Source organism: Bidens hawaiensis, unplaced genomic scaffold (assembly GCF_021521415.1).
Source record: "Bidens hawaiensis isolate Kalapana, Puna unplaced genomic scaffold, B.hawaiensis_p1.1 tig00020517_1, whole genome shotgun sequence".
Lineage (NCBI taxonomy): Eukaryota > Viridiplantae > Streptophyta > Magnoliopsida > Asterales > Asteraceae > Bidens > Bidens hawaiensis.
Window position 1 is genome coordinate 50,713 of NW_027493135.1, and position 6,000 is coordinate 56,712.

Here is a 6,000-nt window from a genome sequence, read left to right on the forward strand (position 1 = left end):
TCCCTAGAACTTGAGATAACTTGGAGGTGCTTAAGGGCTCCGTACGGCTGGGTTGGGCCAGCTGGCGGTGGTATTTTGCCATTGGTCACCTTGTACGGAATACTTAGGCATTCTATGTTTGTTAGCTGTTAAAAAAAATGAAATGAAAATGTGATATTGTTTCATGAAATGAAATGTGAAAGATGGTGAAGATATAATAATTTGAATAAATAAATGAAAAGAAATAAAATATAGAATGCTATTTAAATAAAAAAGAGACGAAAAAAAAACCTAATTTGATAAATACTTTTAGAATCACCTATTTTAGTAAATAAAATTTTCCTCAACCCCATTTTGGTAAAAACTCTATTTAGTCTTGACAAGTTGCAACATTGTAATAACAAATGGCATATTAAAGAGAGGTTTGTATTGGGCATGACTAAAAGGAAAACAAAAGGATATTGGCGTCAAGAAGAAATAGTTTCAAAAAGATCATTTAGTCAAAACTCAAAAAGCGATTACCTTGTTGTTAAGCCGGTTTTGATAGAAATTTTATCGAACATAAATGTTGGCAATTCAATCAGTTTCAAGATTTATGAACGTCTGTAAATAATGACACTTGGGAGAGGAGCTCTCTTCACTCCAATCCGGAAAGATAACATGATTCAAGCTACATTAGCATGTGCGATAACCATAGGTTCACATTAACAAATATACATAGTTATGAACATAGCCGTGTAACACGATTTCTTTCACTTGGAAAATTTTTTCCTAAAGCAATCTTTAGTGTGCTAAATGTTAAACACGAGACTAGCAACTTCATCCATGATTGTTTCTGCGATGTACGTTTTCATGTTAAACATAATTTACATCCACTTGTCGAAAAAGCTCGTAGCAATCAAAAGAACAACTTAACATACAAGACTTTGGCTTTTAGGTGCAGGAATGATATAAAGCATAGCGCGAACAACACATGGATGATTCGTGATGTTGAAAAATTAAACCACGCTATCGAATTTATGGGTTTGGATTTAAGATTAGGTTCCATTTGCAAGATGCTTCACATTGAGATGTGGAAATTATGAACAATTATCAAAGAGGCAACACGAAATCACAAAGTTAAATGAAATGATATGGTTTTGGATGCCTTTTGTTGAATTAGATGCTTTTATTCTTCATCCAGTTGGGGTTGACTCTATCCTTATGAGTTAGCTTGGAGCCACTAGGTAGTTTAAGGATCTTTGGTACTAACTTGTATCGATTAAGGTCCCACATGTCTGATTTCCGCGCATATAAATAAGGGTTAGATCTTCGTTGAACCCTCATACAAGGGCTTCATGCTTTAGCGTGTTTTCACATTTTTGAGTTATATAAGATACAAGCAACATGTACTTAAAGAAGTCATTAAGATCGTTTTTTGCCTTCTCTTCCTCAAAGACTTCCAACTTTTGAATGATAAAAGTAAGACGTCTTTGAGAAGGGAAGACAAACAACCGTCTTGATCTATGTGTTCGAAGCTAACAATCGAGATGTATCTCCAATCTATGTGTATGCGTATTAACTATATCCATTATGTAAGAATAAATATATGGATATATATATTTATGTATGGCCATCATTATAATTTATATAATAATAGATCAAAATAATTAAATTATACCTGATTATTATATTAGCTAGGTAATTGTTGATGGACCATATTACCCTTTCTTGCTAATTAAGGGTTTCCCCTTGGGTGTATATAAATATATGGAGAAACTTATTAACATCATAACAAAAACCTTAAACCTCACATAATAAATTCGTGACCCCTTTTCTTTCCATATTTTCGGTTTCTCAAGAACCCTAATCCCCATCACTAATATACATCCTAAAGGAGAACTCGACCAAGCTGACTATCATGTCGACTGGAGCATTCTCATCAGCCGTGGCTATTCTCTCTGCTGTAGCAGGTATGCTTTAGTTATAGGTTTATCATAATATTCATGTTTTCCATTACCAACGTGAAGAACTGATCAACATGTGGTACCAGAGCGATGTTGATTAATCAGTTCTTTATGTTTTCGCTAAATATGGATCTAAACCATAAGACATGAACTAAAATCTGATAAACCCTAATTCTGCTTTTTATTATCATTAAATTATTGAACCTATTGAAATCTGGTTGTATATAAACTGTTTAAAAATCTTATAACCAATTTCACATTAAAAACCTGTTAAAAACTTTATGATTTTTTGGTGGTGTTCTTCGTGTTCATCATGGTTTTTTCAAAAATATTACATATTTTGGTTAAAATTCTGATTATGATTGTGTTTTTTCCTAAACTAATTGAATAAACAAATCTTCAAAGATTTTAAATTTTGAATAATTATTGAGAACATAAATTTCAAAATTAAACAAATCTTGGAGATAAAATTAATCTCTAAGAATTTGAACCAAAATATTATTACCTTAAATAATTATGGATTCTAATGCTTACCGAAATCTTGGTCAAACCAAGATCTCCTAACACCGAAATCTCAAAAATTGAGATTTCATCAAAACGAAAATCTCATTAATTTCATCAAAACCGAAATCTCATTAAAACCGAGATCTCATTAAAAACCGAAAACCCAAAAACCGAAAACTCAAGGGTTAACCGAGAACTCATAATTTTCGAGATCTTATTAAAAACCGAAAACCCAATAAAACTGAAAACTTAAGGGTTAACCGAGAACTCATAATTTTCGAGATCTCATAAAGCTGAAAACTCAATAAAAACCGAAAACTCAAGTGTTAACCATGAACTCATAATTTTCGAGATCTCATAAAACCGAAAACACGAATTACTTGGTTTGCTATTAATTAATTAATGTTTTGTAAGACGCTTAAAATATAAATATATATTAATTAATTTTACAAAACATAGAAAGACTTAAACTTAAATAAATTGTTGATGTAAACTTCTGCCCAAAGGTGATGCATTACATCTGACATATCATTCAAGTCTTTATACAAGCCGTGTTAGTTTAGCATAATATGATTTAAATGTATCGCTTCCGCCCAAAGGTGACGTGTTACAATTGTTTTGCACATATACTGAAATAAAATTTAATTCTGCCCAAAGGTGATTTATTTTTTTATTTAAGCAGAACTTTTAATTAATATAGTCTATTAGTTTGATGCTAATAATAGACATATCACATCTTCAATAAAATAAAATTATCCTCACATTAATGATCCTTCATTAATCTAATGATCATAAAATTTAATCTATCTTACTTTAATATCCCATTACATTACTCACTATAATTTTCTTCCTAGAAATTACCATCTCATTCAAATCATCCACTCTAATGTAAAACCCAATATGTTTTGCTTCATAAGGAGTTTCATTAACTTTTAGCTCTTCTCATTTTTTTGATTATCCCTCAAGACATGACTATCCCGTTGCTCCTTCTAATAATAGTATAAAGAAGAAACCTAGAGCATGAAAAATGGGATGAGTCAAACATAATGTCTCTTATGATAATCAATAAACTCATGCTATCAAATGAGTTATTCTAGATTTAGTTTTCCCTAAAACTAATCTAATATCTAGAAAATAATCAAAATAACTCCTAAGATGCATGCATTCCTTCTAAATTCTAACTATAAGGTTAAATGGCATTACTGAATACATCATAATATACAATATCACGACCCATAAAATTAAGGGCTCATGCATGAAAATAAGTACAATTTTCCAGTACATTATATACTAAATTTTTCAATAGTACAATTTGATGCCTTAAGAATCAACTATAACACTCAGAAATACCAACGGAAAACGAGTGTGTTGATCAGCACGTGTTGATCAGCAACATATGTACAAGAAAAGAAATATCTAGTACTGGAAAATAAGATATTATTTAACTCACTACCACTAAAACCTAAAAGAGGACAATTCTAAGGTTCATAGACAAAATACAAGTATAACTTCTAGCTTTAAGTTCTCTAAAGAGAAGCCTCACTGCAAATATATGTCATTATACTAGTCATAAGCAACGAGATTTTCCATAATCTAAAAAGAACTGTTGGCTAAAATCAGTAGTCACATATTTATGATATTTAAGTCTGTTAATCCTAATATTCCGATTAACACATGTGAAGTTGAGTCTAGTTTTATACGTTTTCCTTACCAAAATCAGCAATTAACAAACATGAGTGTTAGTGATAAATTTAAATGGTAAGGCTATACACCCATAATAAACTGTTTTTTGCTTATAGTTTATGATACCTTACAAAATTATGGAGATTATTCAGAATTCAGTATCTATACTTAAGCTACATTATGACAGTTGTGAGATTTGCATAGCTAACAAACAGTCACCTTTATCTTAAACTCTCATATTATTTGTTATCAATATTTGGACAGAACTAGATGATACTATACACTTTCACAACTTTTGTTATCATGAAAATGTGAACTTAATAAAAGACAAATGAGACCTATAAATGTCATCCATTGTGTAACATTCGTCAATTTTGGACCAGAAAACCGGCCCATTTAAAACTTTTATTATTATCAGGACTAATGTTATTCGAGAAAATCAATAATTTATTAATCCTTTCGGTCATTGGTTATTTATTTTCACTTCCCGACACTCGGTGTCGGTATCGTTTACCTTATAAAAACATATAACTATCAAAGATGTGCAAAAACGATCCTTGAATAACTAAAATCCAATTTTGTATCCAATATCAAAAAGCAAGGATCTAAGTGAAATATTATTCAAAATTATATTAAAATAATAATCTTTCTTCTCCTTCTAACCCACAGCCGACGTATAACCCCCCCCCCCCTCCGTTTCTAAAGCCGTAATTAACGAGTATAATCACAAATTTATCTTGCCAAATCAATCCTCATTCGAAAACGAATCAACCGACTCTCTAATAATAGAAAATGCTTAACAATGGACATCTAATTAACCAAACTTAAATCGCGACTACCCTAACTATAAAGCACTATATAAACATGGCTATAATTCAATTAAACCCGCACACTCAATCCTCACAACCTCACGACACTAAACCCTAACTCAATTTCACGTTTCAAAGCCATCAACACCATTAACGGACTCAAGCTCAGCCGCGACCCACCTATTGCTTGTTAACCCTCAATCTGCAACTATAAACGGTAATAATTATATGCATACTACTCGTATCTAATCGACAATCAAAAATCCTAAATCAATTTTGGCTAACATTGAACGATTGATCTGAATTCGAAATTTAGGGTTTGTATTTGAAATGGCTTCTGGGCTGTGTCTGGATATATATTTTTGGAAATGATATGAAACATAAACTGAAGCACCAGCCCGTTGGCTGGTGCGTTGCATTTGAAGTCACTGAACTGGCCCAGGGCGCGGGTTCGACCCCCCTGGACTCGGTTTTGTTTATTTTTTTAATCTATTGTTTTTAATTTACTTTAATAATAATAATAATAATAATAAATAAACATTATTTTAGTGAAACCGAACCTAAGAGGTATTATTTTGGCCATGGCTCCGCGTCATATTGTTTCTATCTATTAGTATGTATACATTTATACACTTAAACATACATACATATATATTATGTATATAATATTTTCACACAAAACAAATATTATTTTATTTATTTATTCATTCATTTATATTTTCTTTTCCAAACCCATCTAGCTTAAAGAACTGAATAAATTCTCCTATGATATATATACATATAAATATTTTTTTTATATAATTAATATTAATATTTCATTAAACACATATATAATTATTATTAACACTTAATGTCGGTTAATTATTAGTAAAATTCGTTTACTTGAAAATTATAAATAAAATATATCGCTTATATTATTTACCAAATAATAATATTAACAGTAATAATTATAATAATAATAATAATAAATAAGCAAATACATAATAAATATAATGATTTAAACCCGAAAGGACTTCAAACCTTTCAAACCAAAGAGCAACCGCAATAGCTCACCAAATCGCAAATCTTTATGTGTCATG